At 41.0% G+C, this 18,819-nt stretch overlaps 1 long non-coding RNA gene and 5 other non-coding genes across 6 annotated transcripts in view; 4 read left to right on the forward strand and 2 right to left on the reverse strand.

Annotated features, from left to right (window-relative positions):
• TRNAS-AGA (transfer RNA serine (anticodon AGA)) overlaps positions 1 to 71 on the forward strand; it is an 82-nt gene extending 11 nt beyond the window's left edge. Inside the window, exon 1 of the tRNA in view lies at positions 1 to 71. This exon is cut by the window's left edge and continues 11 nt beyond it. This is a non-coding gene — a tRNA (tRNA-Ser).
• LOC129645621 (uncharacterized) overlaps positions 1 to 690 on the reverse strand; it is a 1,520-nt gene extending 830 nt beyond the window's left edge. Inside the window, exons 1-2 of the long non-coding RNA XR_008711451.1 lie at positions 351 to 690; positions 151 to 204 (exon numbers count right to left, since the gene is read on the reverse strand). This is a non-coding gene — a long non-coding RNA (uncharacterized LOC129645621). The remainder of the gene's footprint in view (positions 1 to 150; positions 205 to 350) is intronic.
• Positions 691 to 770: 80 nt separating this feature from the next.
• On the forward strand, positions 771 to 842 carry TRNAD-GUC (transfer RNA aspartic acid (anticodon GUC)). Its single transcript has one exon. It is a non-coding gene; the product is annotated as a tRNA-Asp (tRNA).
• Positions 843 to 4,510: 3,668 nt separating this feature from the next.
• Positions 4,511 to 4,592, reverse strand: TRNAS-UGA (transfer RNA serine (anticodon UGA)). Its single transcript has one exon. It is a non-coding gene; the product is annotated as a tRNA-Ser (tRNA).
• A 5,315-nt stretch (positions 4,593 to 9,907) lies between these two features.
• Positions 9,908 to 9,979, forward strand: TRNAQ-CUG (transfer RNA glutamine (anticodon CUG)). The gene has a single exon. It is a non-coding gene; the product is annotated as a tRNA-Gln (tRNA).
• A 6,174-nt stretch (positions 9,980 to 16,153) lies between these two features.
• On the forward strand, positions 16,154 to 16,235 carry TRNAS-AGA (transfer RNA serine (anticodon AGA)). Its single transcript has one exon. It is a non-coding gene; the product is annotated as a tRNA-Ser (tRNA).
• The last annotated feature ends 2,584 nt before the right edge of the window (positions 16,236 to 18,819 follow it).

Raw genomic sequence — 18,819 nt, forward strand, 5'->3', positions numbered from 1 at the left:
CGAGTGGTTAAGGCGATGGACTAGAAATCCATTGGGGTATCCCCGCGCAGGTTCGAATCCTGCCGACTACGACAGCCAGCCTTTTGGAGTGAAATAAGGTGGAAATTTCTCCGCCGAAAGAGAAAATTGAAACGTAAACCACAGCCTTACCAAGGAATTTAAAATAAACTTGTTCTGTTCTTTGTCCAGGCCAAAACTCCGCGACTATGGGGAAAGGGAGTTATTATTACTCCATTACTTTTTCGTTATTAAACTTAAAAGTACCTTAATAAGTAGACCTAATTATTTTCCCGCCAGCGGAGCATCTGCACAGTTCTCCGGAACACCTTGAGTTTCCCTCGCTTCCAAACCTGCTCGAATCCTGTGTTTTCAAGACAGTTCTTCGGTTTTTCTTCCCCTGAGGAAACCAGCCCTTTCCTTGGTCACAGTCTTCGGCCAGTGGAAGCACAAGTTCAACTGTTCGGTCGTCTGGATTCGTTGCTTTCAAATGTAGTAGGGAAGAAACCGTCCAAGAAAACAATGCCATCAATGTCGGAGGAGCAGGCTGTCTTGCTGGGGGCTGTAGTTTCAGCTCTGGGGCGGAGGTGGGTGGAGCGAGAGAGCTGAGAGTTGGCCAGGAGCCACACTCGGTTGGTCGCGGACAAACCCGAGGGAATTTAGATTTAATTTTGTCAAAGGTAATCAACAAAATAAAGCACGAAATTTGTCAGTCGAGAGAACGTCAATGTTTACATTTATTAGATGTCTTTAAGGAGCACTAGCACAGCTCTTCCTCGTTAGTATAGTGGTGAGTATCCCCGCCTGTCACGCGGGAGACCGGGGTTCGATTCCCCGACGGGGAGGCTATCTGTAGATTTTTGTGTCTCGTCACCTATTTTAGAATTTTAAACAATCATGTTGTCACTGTTTAGAATGAAATATTACACTCCCTCTTTCTTTCATATAAAAGCCCCGAAACTCACTTTGGTTAACGATCTTGAGCAGGGGAACGCAGATTCTGCGGCCGCTGCTGCGGCTTCTTCAGAATTGTGTGTGTTCAACGATGGCCCCTATTGGGTTCTGGGACTGAGAACTGAACTACCTAGGGACCCTCCTGCCGGTTTTTCGCAACAACCGCACCCTACCCCGCATCCGTCTTTTCTAGTCCTGGCTGCTGTAATAAGAGAAACATTTCAGCTCAGTTAAGTACCAAAGCCAAAGCTACTTTAAGGCCCAGAGGGGAATAAGTGACATAGAACTTTGAATGTTCATTGAGAATTAATATGATTCTGGTTGTCTGGCACCTACCTTCCGTTTACATCCAGAAAGAAGTACTGGGGCAAAGAGCCAAGAAAATCTAAAAGCCCATGTTCAAGTCCTCCATCCTGCTAGACATCAAGCTCTGAAATGCTGATAGGGACATGGCACAGCTGAGGGCTCGTGTGTGCTTCAGCTGAACTGGCTGACTAGGCTACTCCAAACTAGTGCCCCTGGATGAATATAAATTGTGTGGAGGAACATGACAAAAGTGATCACAGACATGATTTGTTAGAGTTTACCAGAGAAACAAATGAATAGGATGTGTGAAGGAGGTTTATCCTGAGGAATTGCCTCCTGTGATAATGGAGACTGGCAAGTCCAAAATCTGCAGAGTGGACAGCAAGTCCATGACCCAGGAAGAGCTGATGCTACTGGTCCAAGTCTGAAAGCTGACTATTAGCACAATTCCCTCTTAGAAGGGAAGCCAGTATTTCAGCGTATTTTTGCAGTTGGATGAGGCCCATTCATATTATGGAGGGTAATCTGGTTTATTGAGTCCACTAATTTAAATATCAATCTCTTTCAAAACATACTCAAAGAAACATCACAAAAACACAGATTAATGGTTGACCACATATCTGGACACTGTGACCCAACAGGTTGACACATTAACCATCACAAATACCTACCTACCTGAAGGGTTACAATAATATCAAAGGCAGATAATACCAAGCATTGTTTAGGATGTGAAGCAACTGGACTCTTTCATACTTGGGAATATAAACTGGTTCAATCACTTACAAAAGTGTTTTGGCATTACATACTAAAGCTTGAACATACACAATTACTATGACTCTGCAATTCCATCCTTAAGTGTTTCCACCCATCAAAAATCCTTATTTGTATTGACTGAAAAACATATATAACAATATTCATAGCAGCCACATTAATAATAGCCAAAACTGGAAACAATCCAAGTGCCTTTGTAGAAGAGATGGACTTTAGTAATGCGTTGATATCTGGGCCTGATTTTGAAGAGTGGAGATGGTACACAGATGCTTGTCAGAACAAGAGAGAAGGGATTAAGGGGCTTCAACGACAGAGGAAGCTCAGAGTAAGAGTATCCAAGAGGGATGAGGACATTCCTGTATTTGACACCCTGCTGGCTTCTCTCCTGCTCCATCCCTTCCATCTCCTAGACTTCCTCCTCCCTTACACCTTTCTCCTTTTTACTTTTCCATGTATTCTCTACTCCTACCTGGACCTTATTTCCCCACTTTGTTCTGCATGGGAATCCAAGTACTGAGTTTCTGAATTCATATTTGTTTCCTGAATTGACTGTAAAACCAAATAAATGTTTACAACCACATTTAATAAAGTTGACCAAAAAAAAAAAAACAATCAAAAAATGAGCAGATCTAAATAGACATTTCTTCAAAGAAGACATACGTATGGCCAAAAAGCACATGAAAAGATACTCAACATCCTAATTATCAGAAAAATGCAAATCAAAAGTACAATGAGGTATCACCTCACACCAGTGAGAATGACCATCATCAAAAAGTCTACAATCAGTGCTTGCTTGTTGAGGGTGTGGAGAAAAGGGGAACCTCCTACATTGTTGGGAGGAATGTAACTTGGTACAACCACTATGGAGAACAGTATTTTGAGGGTCCTTAAAAAACTAAAAGTAAACTACAATATGATCCAGCAATCCCATTCCTGGGCATATATCCAGAGAAAACTATAATCCAAAAGGATACATGCTCCTCAGTGTTCATCACAGCACTGTTTACAATAACTAAGGCATGGAAGCAACATAAATGTGCATCAACAGAGGATTGGATGAAGAAGACGTGGTGTATATATACAATGGAATACTCAGTCATGAAAAAGAAATAAGCAATGCCATTTGCAGCAACATGGATGGATATGGAGATTACAATACTGAGTGAAGTAAGATTAAATATATGATATTGCTTATATGTGGGACCTAAAAAAGGTAGAAATGAACTAATTTAAAAAACAGAAATAGAGTCACAAATGTAAGGAACAATTACTTTGCCAATAAAGGTCCGTTTAGTCAAGGTTATGGTTTTTCCTGTGGTCATGTATGGATGTGAGAGTTGGACTGTGAAGAAAGCTGAGTGCCGAAGAATTGATGCTTTTGAACTGTGGTGTTGGAGAAGACTCTTGAGAGTCCCTTGGACTGCAAGGAGATCCAACCAGTCCATTCTGAAAGAGATCAGCCCTGGGGTTTCTTTGGAAGGAATGATGCTAAAGCTGAAACTCCAGTACTTTGGCCATCTCATGCGAAGAGTTGACTCATTGGAAAAGACTCTGATGCTGGAAGGGATTGGGGGCAGGAGGAGAAGGGGACGACAGAGGATGAGATGGCTGGATGGCATCACTGACTCGATGGACGTGAGTCTGACTGAACTCCGGGAGATGGTGATGGACAGGGAGGCCTGGCCTGCTGCGATTCATGGGGTTGCAAAGAGTCAGACACGACTGAGCAACTGAACTGAACTGAACTGCACTGAACTGTGGTTACCAGATTGCTGGGGTGGGGGTGGATAAATTGGGTAATTGAGATGGACATATATATACACTACTGTGTGGCACAGGAAACTACTCCATACTCTGTAATGACCTATATGGGAAAAGAACTGAATCACTTTTGCTGTACAGCAGAAACTAACACAACATTGTAAATCAACTATACTCCAACAAAAATTTTTAAAAGGATGCTGATGGTTCAGATACCATTTTACAGTGCGTTACTGTGCAAGTCAATCCTGTTTCTTCATCTTTAAAATGGTGCTAATATTATCTACCTGATTGGGTTAAACTGATAATTAAGTGAAATAATCCATGTAATGCCAATTCAGTGCCTGTAGTAAGGGTTCAAAAATTGTAGCTGTTAGAGAATATACTATTTTTATAAATCTTGAGTTCCCTAGAACAGATAGCAGCTGTGAAAGCACCTCCACCCTAGAAAAGGATGGAATCTAAGTTTGATGCTGAGGACCCAAGTTGACATGGCCAGTAAATAAGGAAAAGTAAGTCACCTTCCTCAAATCAGGATTAATATTATCTTCACACAGTAGTAGATTTAGTGCTGCATTTCAGATTGATGTCAATGTTTCAGACACTATACTCCCTGGAGTTGGCAGGTTGTTGGACCTGACTTGAGTGACTGCAGAGCGGTTTCAGTTGATTGTGTCATTGACGTGAGAGTCTTCGGTAACCTTCCTTGTGCGGATAAAACCGTAGTCGGCAGGATTCGAACCTGCGCGGGGAAACCCCAATGGATTTCAAGTCCATCGCCTTAACCACTCGGCCACGACTACCTGCTGGGAGTGTTTTATTGTTAGCGAGTTTGAAGGTACAGTGAGTGATATGCCATTTAATCACTAGGCACCAAAGCATAGTGAAAGTTGTTTTGGTGTACAACTGGCGTGGTAACAAAGAATTTCCTAAGCCCATTCTCACTTTCGGATGAAATAAGTCATCCATGGCAAGTAGAAATTCAGTGGAGGAAGATGGAATTCAAAGAATCATTCTGAGACAAGGGATTCGAATTTTCTATGCCCTAGAACTGAGGGTGACCCTAGTAGTCTCACACCTGCAAGTGCCAATGAGACTGGAAACGGGTTGGAAGAAATTTGAGGAAATCGGAAAGCGTGCAGTCAGTCGCGTTTGCTTTCAGCGTTAAGCTCTAAAACAGAAGTATCTCCGATAACCTTCAACTGCGTTGACATTTCCCTGTCTCAGAAGTATTTGAAACCCAATTTGAGCCAGAGTACGAGGTGAGAGAATGGGGAAGGTCCAGGAGCTGAAGAAAAAGATGCTGGGAAGATCTTCAACCCTCATGCTGGGAAAATCTTCAACTCCTCACTCCTTTTCTTCTTCCCTGAGAGGAAAGCCCGTAGCCCAGGAGCCTTAGGGAGAAACAGCTTATATAACAGCTTGAGGACATTCACGGTATAGAAAAACAAACCAAATAAAATAAAATAACCTACATGACCATGTGTGTAATGCCAGACTAACTGTATTAATAGGATTGTGGATTTAGAGACTTAACTCAATGAAACCCCATAGAACTGGATTCTTTTTCCTTTTTTTTTTTTTTTTTTTTTAATGAGGAATTTAGGACTATAGGATTGACTTCTGAGAGTTGAAGTACTTTGCCAAAAGCACCATTAAGTAGATTTAGACAGACTTTCAGATACAAAGGGAGAATGCCTTTCATGGCTGAGGCCCTCAAACTCTGATAACTAAAGCTCTCCCATATCTTGTCATTTAGGGAAGGCAAAGAGACAGTTTTTCCTGTGGTGGGTTGAACTGTGTCACCCAATAAGAAATGTTGAAATCCTAAGCTGAGGTACCTGTGAATATGACTTTGAGTATATAGTTCTTGCCAAGAATATCAAGTTAAAATGAGGTCATACTGGATTAAGGCCCTAAATCCAATGATAGAGTCCTTATAAGGAGAGGAAGATTTGAAACACACATAAAAATAGACACACAGGTACAAAGGCCATGTGAGAGGGAGGCGGAGATTGGAATAAAGCAGTTGCAAACCAAGGAACTACAGGGATTTTCAGCAACCACCAGAAGCTAGGAGAGAGCCATGAAACAGATTTTCCTTCAGACCTTCTAGAACCACTTTAAACACACCTTTAATTTAGATTTCTGGCCTCTGGAATTGGGAAAGAATAAATCACTGCTGTCTTAAGCCACCCACTTTAATGGTAATTTGTTAAGACAGCCCTATGAAGCATTGCTCCTGTCTGTTTATGCTTGAAACAAGATTCTTCTTGCCACTTTAGCACTTCCAAATTCCACCAGAGAGCCTCGTACAAATATTGGGTTGGCCAACAACGTTCATTCAGGTTTTCTGTAAAACTCGAATGAACTTTTTGATCCATCCAGTAGTTACTCCCTTTCATATAGTAAACTAATTTTGGAGAAAACTCTCCTAGGGAGGTAATCCGAACTAAAGGAAATCATTTATGTGCAAAGACATATATGATACTTTTAGTTATAACAATAAAATAAACATTTCCAACAATGGAGAGGGATGATTATGTAACTCGGGTTATATATACCTGGGAGAATATTACCAAACCATTAAAGACAATATTTTGTAAGAAGTTGTGAATGGCTCAGGGAAAAAGTACAAGATATAATGTTAAATGAAAAGAGTAGGATAAAAAAATGTATATGCCATAAAACCTCAATTATGTAAAATTTTACATATTTTACATAATTGTGGGAGAAAATACACTGAAGTGTTGCTAGTGTGGTTTCTTGGTTATGCAATTGTGGGTTATTTTTTTTTTTCTTTGTTTTTCTAATGTGAAGCAGACATCATTACTCAAGTTTTAAAAACGAAGAAGCAGAAATAGTGATTTTATTGCTGGAACAAGAGAAATACAATCTCTAGATACAAGGCTTTCATATTAGTCTGTAATCAAACATTTAGCTCAAGTGGTCATTTTCTTTTTTTTTTTTAAAGTGGTCATTTTCAAAGGGATTATGTTTGCTACAGTGGTGAAACCCAGGGCTTTATCTTTGTTTTCTTATGATGCTAATAAGTTAACAATAAAAATAATTTTAAAAAAAGTAATCCCACAATGATGAAAAGAGCATGAAAGCAAATGACAGATGGTAAGAAACATAGTTTACCTCCCCAAATTTCAGTATCTTGATGCAGTTGAGATTTAGTTCTTAACTCATGCAAGAGTCCATTGTAGACTTTTGAGTCAGCAAAGAAAGGGGAGCCCATTTTTGCCCTTGTGGTGATTCAAGGACCCAGGCTTTTTCTATCTTAAGGATCTGCTATCTCATAGGGCTGGAGAAAGTTCACACGTCTTTAAAGTCTAGGGGTACATGTTACTTTTGCATTCATAATCTGTTTGTTGTGACTAATCACTCAGCCACCCTGAGATGCAAACTGTTATGCAGATTGTTACACAAATTGTTATGCAAATTGAGATGCAGGTATAGATGCTGGCTGGGTAACTTATTCCCATAGACAACTCCCATAGATAACTATGGAGGATGGAACATGGATTGAGGTGAACATTACAATTACCAGCAACATTTGGGGAGGCAGAAAAGAATTCAATAAATAGCAACTGAGTTAGTAGAGTGAATAAAGCTGAAACCTTACTGTCTGCAAGGTGGAAAGCTACCAATTATAAAGTTATTAACATCTGTAAAGGATATTTCAGATCCTTGGAAAAGCTAATAGGAATTGGGAAAGAAAAAAATAAACAAGATTAAAGGAAATTACTCTCTGAGAAAACTGTCATGGGAAGACCAAACCACAGAGGACATATCAGGCATCCTGATTGCAATGGTCTGTCATATAAAATCATTCTAAAATGGGTCCATCTACTGGTGTATCAGGTTCATAATACCAATTAGGCTTTGCAGGCTACCTCTTAAATAGGATTGGACTGCTAAGGGGCCACCAGAATTCTGAGGAAAGATATGTACCAAAGCAAATAAATAGAAGAAAGAGCCTGATGGAACTAGAAACTAGTAAATAACAGAAGGGGGGGAAAAAAAACTATTATTAACTTTCTCAGAGAAATAAGAGAACATTTTGCACCTATGGGACAATAATAGGATGCTGTTATTTTTGAAAGAGCATCAAGAGAACAAGAACTCTTGAAATTTTTAAAAACTGTGATGATAGGAAAAAGTTTGATGGAAGAGTTGGAAGATAAAGTTGGAAAATTTTCTCATAAAGAGGAAGAGAAAAGAAAGATGAAAGATAGGAAAATGGTAGCTAAATTAAAAGCTCATTCTAGGAAGTCCAACTATGTCTGATTGAAAGTGTTCCAGGACAAGACAACAAAGAAAATAAAGGGTGACAATTACTTATAAATGCCCCCCAAAATTCACCAGACCTAAAAGTTCCACCTATTGCTCAACACAGTGAGCGAAAAAGACCAAGAATCTACCCAAGTGTCTACATTATTTAAGAATGGCATTTAACTTCATCACCACAGCAATATCTAGAAGACAAAGGAGTCATGCTCACCAAGTTGTAAAATAAAGTGATTTCCACTCTGGAAATCTCTACCTGACTAAACTAAATCATTTGTGAAGTTAGTAAATATCTTTTCAGAAATGCATTATAGTTGGTGGTGGGAAGGGATAACCAGGAAACAGAGACCTCATGAGAACTTAAATCTGGGTGTCTCTAATGGGAAATCAGAACCCAGGGGGTGGAATCACCTTCTGGCAGCAGGCATGTCTGGCAGGATCTGGAGTTATGGAGGAGAGACAACTGCTACTGCCAGGAGATGTTACATGAGGCAGAGGGGGCAGTTACAGTGCGGCCTCTTCAACTTGGACGTATTTCTTCCGTATTTCAGACATCTTTATGCAACTCAAGCTGTCTTGGCTGAATGCCCATACTTCTCCGGGGCTTTTGTTGGGAAGGTTCAAATCCGCATAGCTACAATTATTTACTTTTAGTAAAGACGTTTCTCCTCAACCCTTTGGGTTGACAGTCTGGATTCTTCCATCTCTTGCTGTTGCCTTCCTCTAAGGCAATAAACAGTCCTGTCACGTCTCCTGCTTGACATCAGAAAAACTTCACTGCCCATGAAAGAGGTAGGTCACAGCTTTGGAACTGTGGTGCTGGAGAAGACTCTTTGAGAGTCCCTTGGACCTCAAAGAGATCAAACCAGTAAATCCTGAAGGAAATCAACCCTAACGATTCATTGGAATTCCAGGACTGATGCTGAAGCTGAAACTCCAATACTTTGGCCACATGATGCAAAGAGCTAACTCATTGGAAAAGACCCTGAGGCTGGGAAAGACTGAGGGCAAGAGAAGGGGGCGACAAAGGGTGAGGTGGTTGGATGGCATCACCGACTCAATGGACACGAGTTTGTGCGAACTTCGGGACAGGGGTTTAGTGAAGGACAGGGAAGCCTGGTGTGCTGCAGTCCGTGGGGTTGCTAAACAGTTGGACACTGAGCGACTGAACAACAACAGCTTTCTCAGTGAAAACCAAGTTACAAAACCCTGTTTTGAAAACATTCAAAGTGCTTTACCCTTGGTCTCCACGAGGTGGAAGCGTTCCGTGAAACAGAAGTCATCTCTTGGCATCCCACTCTCTCCGCCCCCCGGTCCACCCCTGCCACAGCGCCAGGACTGGTTGGCACATCACGTCAAATAAAGTCATTCACAATTTATGTATCACGAAATTCAACTTCCAAGAACGTCCCTTACGTTCGAAGTCGAGAACTCGGAACAAACACTCGGGATGCAGCGAGCCCCGCCGTTCCTCCGACAACGCCAGCAGGGAGCGCGGCTCTGCAAACACCGTATCTGAGCGCCGGTCACTGCATCTGGGCAGCCCGGGTGACTGGTCGCGCGGAGAGCCGCCCCGCGAGCTGCAGAAAAGGCAGAGGAGCGCGAGAAAGCACGGACCTACCACTTCTATCCCGAGAAACCGATTTGCTCTTGAGTTTTGCACTAGGAGCTCTGGTTCGCGCAAGAAAAGGTGTGTGTGTTATGGAGGCAGATAAGAAAACAAGGATGAGGATGCAAATTTCGGCTTTTCAGAGGACGTGTTATGGCAGAACTGAAACTATATGGTATCAGGAAGGAGTGCTATGGGGCTTGCTAGTTGTAGGGTTCCACGGTGTAATGGTTAGCACTCTGGACTCTGAATCCAGCGATCCGAGTTCAAATCTCGGTGGAACCTAGCTACTTTTACTTTCTGACTTTATTTACTTATCTTTCCAGTTTTCCTTTTAGGGAGAGTTGGCGGGGAATCTGCAATTCACATTTCGCCTTTTCTTTATAGACTTTAGTACATCATTTTGGAGTTTTGTGAAAGTTTAAAATGGCCATTTTAAAGTATACATTCTGTTTTAAATTGTCTTGATACCAAATAGGAAGAATTTTAAAGTACAACTTTAAATACTCAAAGCCAAAAGTAAAACTAGTTTTTTAATTTGTTTTTAAAATATTCTAGAAGTAAAGAATTAAGATGCAATCACATCCTTGTTATTCCTCATCATATTCTGATGAAAATGTTAGCTAAAGAATGCTCTCATTGTATTAATTTTATATTAACTAATTGAATTTTTACTAATTATTAATATTAGATAAAACACACACAAATTACTGTTTCCCCACATTATTAATTATTGCTGCTACTGCTAAGTCGCTTCAGTCGTGTCCGACTCTGTGCGACACCATAGACGGCAGCCCACCAGGCTCCCCCGTCCCTGGGATTCTCCAGGCAAGAACACTGGAGTGGGTTGCCATTTCCTTCTCCAATGCAGGAAAGTGAAAAGTGAAGGTGAAGTCGCTCAGTCCTGTCCAACTCTTCGCGACCCCATGGACTGCAGCCTACCAGGCTCCTCCATCCATGGGATTTTCCAGGCAAGAGTACTGGAGTGGAGTGCCATCGCCTTCTCCGATTAATTATTGAAGCCCTTGAAATAGTGAAAATCCACCCACACTTTAATTGATTCATAGTGTTTCAACATATAAAGCATACTAAGGAGATTTTTTACTCTATGTTAATAGCTGAAATCCTTATTCTCATTTATCTATTTTTTGTTCTTAGCTGAATTTTCAATTACCAATAGATGTTAGTGATCAATCTGGAGAAGCAAATTGCTAAAATAAAGGGGGAAAAGCTACCTACCCATACTTTTTCTTTCTTTGTTATGTTCTTATGTTTGCAGATACTTCAGCCTAACATATAAACTGCTTTTATGAAGACACCAACTGCCTGATTGTAATTTGAAATCTTAACTCCTTAGAAATTTAGGGAAAGGCCATATTTTCATGTCTACCAAAGATACAGTTTATGCAATGTCCTGCATGAACACCATTATCAGAAACTGCTTCCTGGTCGATGTATATCCCTGGGGCCTCAAAACCCTTCGTTGTAGGTACACATTTTCTCACCTTCCCTGAGTTCATTTACTTATAAAGCCATGAAAATTTGATAGGTACAAAGGACCTCAGTTGGCACTGATTCCTATACTAAGGATGTCCACAATACTATTTTTAAATATAGGACTCCATAATAAAAACATTTACTAATTCAATTCCAATACTTGACTTCAAAATACGGAGAAACCACCTAACAATGTCAACAACCGCTATAGGCAGTGGAGTCCTCAGGGAACCACCTTCTACTTCTGTTGGCACAGTGGAACCAGCATGGTAGGATGGGAAATGGAGACGCTCTGGGACTGAATTCTTAACTCTGTGAATGTCTAACTGTGTAATTTTCAAGATGTAAAACTACTCTGTACCTCAATCTCTTTACTTTATGTAAAAGAAGGTAAGGCCTTCTTTGCTATGTTTTACGATGGTAAGTACCTTGCTTAAGGAAGACGCTCCACAAATACCAGTGCTCTTAAGGACAACACTCCACAAACACTAGGGCTGTCTTTTCCCCCTTTTTCTTTTCTCTCTTCCTCTCTATATTCCCCCTGCCCCCTTCTCCTCCTCCTTATTCTTCAGAAAGAAGGGTACCTGAGAATGGAAAGGGGACATTTTGGTGCATTTGGATCAATTCAAGTACCATGGTCAGTGATGCTTCCTTCCTAAAAATATTCTTGCTACCAGAAGCAGCCTATCCTCTATTACAAAACACTAGCCTATACTTGGAGAAGGAAATGGCAACCCAACTCCAGTACTCTTGCCTGGAAACTCCCATGGATAGAGGACCCTGATAGGTTATAGTCCATGGGATCGTGAAGAGTTGGACACAACTGAGCGACTTCACTTTCACTTTTCCCTTTCATGCATTGGAGAAGGAAATGGCAACCCACTCCAGTGTTCTTGCCTGGAGAATCCCAGGGACGGGGGAGCCTGGTGGGCTGCCATCTATGGTGACGCACAGAGTTGGACACGACTGAATCGACTTAGCAGAAACAGCAGTAGCACCCTCAGTTCAGTTCAGTCGCTCAGTCGTGTCCGACTCTTTGTGACCCCATGAATTGCAGCACGCCAGGCCTCCCTGTCCATCACCAACTCCCCGAGTGCACTCAGACTCAAGTCCATCGAGTCAGTGATGCCATCCAGCCATCTCATCCTCTGTCGTCCCCTTCTCTTCCTGCCCCCAATCCCTCCCAGCATCAGAGTCTTTTCCAATGAGTCAACTCTTCGCATGAGAGGGCCAAAGTACTGGAGTTTCAGCTTTAGCATCATTCCTTCCAAAGAAATCCCAGGGCTGATCTCCTTCAGAATGGACTGGTTGGATCTCCTTGCAGTCCAAGGAACTCTCAAGAGTCTTCTCCAACACCACAGTTCAAAAGCATCAATTCTTCGGCGCTCAGCCTTCTTCACAGTCCAACTCTCACATACATCTCCATACATGACCACAGGAAAAACCATAGCCTTGACTAGACGGACCTTTGTTGGCAACGTAATGTCTCTGCTTTTGAATATGCTATCTAGGTTGGTCATAACTTTCCTCCCAAGGAGTAAGTGTCTTTTAATTTCATGGCTGCAGTCACCATCTGCAGTGATTTTGGAGCCCAGAAAAATAAAGTCTGACACTGTTTCCACTCTTTCCCCATCTATTTCCCAGGAAGTGATGGGACCGGATGCCATGATCTTCGTTTTCTGAATGTTGAGCTTTAAGCCACCTTTTTCACTCTCCACTTTCACTTTCATCAAGAGGCTTTTGAGTTCCTCTTCACTTTCTGCCATAAGGGTGGTATCATCTGCATATCTGAGGTTATTGATATTTCTCGCAGCAATCTTGATTCCAGCTTGTGTTTCTTCCAGCCCAGCGTTTCTCATGATGTACTCTGCACAGAAGTTAAATAAGCAGGGTGACAATATACAGCCTTGATGTACTCCTTTTCCTATTTGGAACCAGTCTGTTGTTCCATGTCCAGTTCTAACTGTTGCTTCCTGACCTGCATACAGATTTCTCAAGAGGCAGATCAGGTGGTCTGGTATTCCCATCTCTTTCAGAATTTTCCACAGTTTATTGTGATCCGCACAGTCAAAGGCTTTGGCATAGTCAATAAAGCAGAAATGGATGTTTTTCTGGAACTCTCTTCCTTTTTCCATGATCCAGCAGATGTTGGCAATTTGATCTCTGGTTCCTCTGCCTTTTCTAAAACCAGCTTGAACATCAGGAAGTTCACGGTTCACATATTGCTGAAGCCTGGCTTGAAGAATTTTGAGCATTACTTTACTAGCATGTGAGATGAGTGCAATTGTGCGGTAGTTTGAGCATTCTTTGACATTGCCTTTCTTTGGGATTGGAATGAAGACTGACCTTTTCCAGTCCTGTGGCCACTGTTGAGTTTTCCAAATTTGCTGGCATATTGAGTACAGCACTTTCACGGCATCATCTTTCAGGATTTGGAATAGGTCAACTGGAATTCCATCACCTCCACTAGCTTTGTTCGTAGTGTTGCTTTCTAAGGCCCACTTGACTTCACATTCCAGGATATCTGGCTCTAGGTCAGTGATCACATCATCGTGAATATCTGGCACCCTATCCTTGCTTAAAAACCAGGTGAAAAATCTCAACTGAAGTAGTTACCTTGCTTGAGGATATTGATTTTTTTCAAGACCTACCCCCACCATCTTGCACTGCCTATAGGACTCAGGGAATCACTATATATTTCTATTTTATATACTGAAAGAATTGTAATATAATGCTAATTCATATCAAAAAGAAAACCAGAGTAGGGTGTGGGGGAGTGATAGATCAGGAAAAAAGAAACACAATGTAGAACTAAATCAAATTTATCAATATGGGTACACTTAATGGAGATTCTGAAGTTAGTGTGTTAGCTAGAACAGCTGGGAATTGTAACAGTGTGTATGGTAAGTTGACTGTAACCTGAAGTCAGTATAACTACAGTAAATGAAGAAGCCAAGATTTCTTTGGTATGAGGTAGAGAAAGATATCGATATCTTAGATTGTTTTAAAACACATAGGGAACGTGCAATGGATTTATCACACGTGACACCCACTCATCTTCCCTCTATTATCTCCCTGGAGGGCTCCCTTACAAAACCCCCTAAGAAACAGATTGGTGACGAGAGAGCCAGGGTCCTTGGGAAGTTCTCTAGAACCTGTCCTCTGTAGAAAGGTTTGATGGTAATGGATACATCCCTAATTTTTTTTTAATTATTTACCTTTTTGATCCGCTTCCTCCATTTCTCCCACTTGCCCTAGCCCACCTTTACCTTTAGTAACCACACATCTGTTCTCTGTATCTATAAACCTGTTATTTTTTCTTTTTTTAGATTCTACATATAAAAGGTATTTGTCTTTCCTGTCTGGCTTATTTCACTTAGCATCATTCCCTCAAGGTCCATCCATGTTGCAATAGATGGCAAGATTTTATTCTTTTTTATGGCTGAATAATATTTCATTGTACATATACTATAACCTCTTTATTCCTTCATCCATCGATAGACAGAGGTTTTCATACCTTGGCTGTTGTAAACAGTGCTGCAATGAACATGGGAGTGCATATATACTTTTCAAATTAATGATTTCATTTTCTTCAGATAAATATCCAGAAGTGAAATTGCTGGATCATATGATAGTTCTATTTTTAATTTTTTGAGCAATCTCCATACATTTTCCATAGTGGCTGCACCAACTTATCTTCCCACTAACAGTGCACAGAGGTCCCCATCCTTGTCGACATTTGTTATTTCTTGTTTTCTGGATAATAGGCATTATAACAGATGTGAGATGATATCTCATTGTAGTTTTGATTTGCATTCATCTGATGATTAATGATGTTGAGCATTTTTCATGTACCTCTTGGCCATATATATGTCTTTGGAAGACAGATTTATTCAGATCTTCTATCCATTTTAAAATCAGATGGTTTTCTTGCCTTTCACTTGTATAAGTTCTTTCTATATTTTGGATATTAAACCCTTATCAGATATATGATTTGCAAATATTTCCTCCCATTCCAATGGTTTTATGGTTTTAGATCTTACTTTCAAGTCTGTAAGTCATTTTAAGCTCCTGGACATAGGTCTTGGTGATGGTTTTTTTGGATTTGGCATCACATAAAAGTAAAAGCAACAAAAGCAAAAATAAACAAGTGGAACTATATCAAATTAAAAAGCTTCTGCACAGTAAAGGAAGCACTAAAAAAGCAAACAACAAAACATTAATCTCCTCTCTTCAAACCATCAGAATAAAGAATCCTTGCAGTTTGAGGAGGAAGTGTTACCTGCCAGTTTGACACAATAGCCTATGTGTCTGCTGCTGCTGCTGCTGCTAAGTCGCTTCAGTCGTGTCCGACTCTGTGCGACCCCAGAGACGGCAGCCCGCTAGGCTCCCCCGTCCCTGGGATTCTCCAAGCAAGAACACTGGAGTGGGTTGCTATTTCCTTCTCCAATGCATGAAAGTGAAAAGTGAAAGTGAAGTCGCTCAGTCGTCTGCGACTCCTAGCGACCCCATGGACTGCAGCCTACCAGGCTCCTCCGTCCATGGGATTTTCCAGGTAAGAGTACTGGAGTGGGGTGCCATTGCTAAATGATGCCAAAGAGCAAGAAACTGCTTAATACAAATACAGTTTCTGATAGAAAATGTGACATTCTGAAGAGAATTGAAGTTCTCTCCACTCCAGTACTCTTGCCTGGAAAATCCCATGGACGGAGGAGCCTGGTAGGCTGCAGTCCATGGGGTCGCTAGGAGTCGGACACGACTGAGGGACTTCACTTTTACTTTTCACTTTCATGCTTTGGAGGAGAAAATGGCAACCCACTCCAGTGTTCTTGCCTGGAGAATCCCAGGGACGGCGGGGCCTGGTGGGCTGCCGTCTATGGGATTTCACAGAGTAGAACACTACTGAAGCGACTTAGCAGCAGCAGCATAGCTACTTAGACCAATGAGCTTACTACCGTCTAAGTAGTCGTGGCCGAGTGGTTAAGGCGATGGACTAGAAATCCATTGGGGTCTCCCCGCGCAGGTTCGAATCCTGTCGACTACGACATCCTTCTCTATTGAGACATAGCCAGTTGGGGAAGAATGCTGTTACCTTAGAGAGAAGCTGGATTGTTCTCCAACCTGGCTCTTTATGTTGCCGGTGAAAGGCTCCCCGCCGCTGGAAGCACACGGATTATACCTCCCCCCCCACCCCAACAGCAGTATGGGGTCTAATTTATTATTAATTTTAAGTAATTCGACCACAGCCCTAACGGTGCTTTCTTTCCCCACTACAAGAGCCCAGGCTTTGATGGTACCTTCCTCTTTCCTCCAGTCAAAATCCTGCTTAGAAGGCAACTTTTCCTAAAGAAAAAACTTGGCAGAAACCTTTCCCCTTTATCAGGACTCTTCTCCAGTCAGGTATGTCCTTGTTCATGTACAAAAGGAAACTCCATGAAATCTTGGCTCACATATAAGTGAAAGCCAGAACTCATAGCTATGGTAATGAACCCAAATTGGATTTTAATAGGCAAGCCACTACATAACTGAAGAAATTATTTAGGCCATTCTTTTGGTAGCCAAAACAAAAAAGTCAGCATTATGCCAGATTAACTTGTCCTGGGGTCAAGGACGCTGGTAAAAAGAGAGGAGCTAAAAGTGAGATGAGGTTTTGACTCATTCTGGGCACAGAGTTCAGATGCAAAAATCCCATTGGGTCATTAACATGTGTGAGTTAATGCATTTAAGTGTTAAAGCAATGTCAACCACACTTGAATGCCTTTCTAGGAATTCCTAGGAAAATTAGATTATCTCACTTGGCAATTTAATGGGGCTGATCCTCACCTCTCTTGCGGAGATCTGCACAGTTGTCATACTTTACTGCATCTCAAGAATGCATCTATTAATTTTTCTTAAACCCAATGCATTCCACATTCATTGATTAAATGCCAGATACTTTCCTCTTTCATGCATGTGTTCAGAGGAATGAAATAGTTAAAAAAAACATCGAGTTGCAACCTCAGAAGGGTCAGTGATGTTGAGTTGTGATAAGTTTTCTTTGCTGAGCAGGGCCTGCTTAATGAAAATAACTTGGTTTTGGCTATTAAGACCTGGATTTCCAAAGGATGAACTTGATATTTCTTTGCAAAACGCATTTCTCATCTCTCCATCTCTTACATTCAGCATACAGGTTGCTTTGACTCTCAAAAACTAAATAGAATTCTAGAATGTTAAAGTCATGAAATGTTAAGGCCCTTCTGTGGAAACAATTCCTAACTTTAGAGTTGTGGAAAGTGACCCACATGACATCAATGTACAGAATTTAAAAACAAAAATTTGTTCAAAAAGATACCTTAGAGAGAATGTTGATAGTTTAAGCAGAAGTTCTTCTCTTTCCAAATACTGCTTTCTGGAGGAATCCCATGGAAAATGAAGCTCCAGTTCTGGGGTCTGGAATAGCGATACTGAGCCAGGACTGACCATTACACAGAATCTTGCTTTGTGGAGTATCAGCCTGTAATCTGGTTTCTGAATGCTGCTGTTGGGATTCTAGAACTTTTCTCATTACATTTTTTTTTTTTTTTTCTGTTTTGGTTACACCCTGCAGCATATGGGATTTTAGTTCCCCAACCAGGGATGGAACCCAATCCTCCTGCATTGGGAGCATGGAGTCTTAACCACTGGACCACCAGGAAAATCCCTTTCTATTTAGCTTTAAATCACTGAAATTTCTTATGAATAAGGAAAATAAAACCAAAAATAAAACTGGTGAACAGTGTAAGAAAAACAAGAATTACAGCAATTGCAACAGAGAATGTAAATTAGGAAGTACATTTCCAATTGAAATAAATCTGAGCCACTGATTTAATTTAAAATTTTCTAGTAGCCATATTAAAAAGTAAAAAGAGAAGGCATAATTCTTTTAATAATATATTTTATTTTAACCCAACATATTCAAAATATCATTTCACTATGTAAGAAATTTGAAAAGTTGACAGTGTGATAGTTTACTTTTTTTTTTTTTCATACAAAATCTTCAAAGTCTGCTGTGTATCTTTCACTTAGAGCTCAAGTAGGACCAAGTGCTCAATAGTCACATGTCAGAAGTGGCTAAAGTATTGGACATCACAGATTTAGAGTGTGAAAACATACGACTGAGTTGATAGACGATTGAAACCAAGGGAGAGTCTACACTGAAAGCAATAGGCTATGGTCCAACATAGAAGTATTCTTGGCATGCACTTCTTGGAGCTTTTGGAGCTAGTGCTGCTGTAAGTAAACTTGCTATTTCAGGGCACTCTTTCCTAACTTACTCAGGAGTATCTGTGAAAGCCCAGTGAGTCCTGCTGCCAGCTCCTCTTCCAGGATGGTTGGGGGACAGGTCTTACCCAGCATCATAAATAGCTCCTGTTTCAGCATCAGGAGCATTGTCAAACCTCCAGAGTTTCTATTTCTAGGAAGGCAGAGGCCAGAAAGTCCATGAGCCTCCTTCACCATGTCTTTTTACATTTGTTTCCGTTATGGGAATCATTCATCTCTGATTGGCTGACTTGCTGTCCTTAAAGTCAAGGTGCAGCCTTAAAGTCAAGATAGAATTCCTCAAATGTAAAATTGATTATTGCTTATCCAGTGTTGTCACTCCCAGGTTC

Source organism: Bubalus kerabau, chromosome 3 (genome assembly GCF_029407905.1).
Source record: "Bubalus kerabau isolate K-KA32 ecotype Philippines breed swamp buffalo chromosome 3, PCC_UOA_SB_1v2, whole genome shotgun sequence".
Lineage (NCBI taxonomy): Eukaryota > Metazoa > Chordata > Mammalia > Artiodactyla > Bovidae > Bubalus > Bubalus kerabau.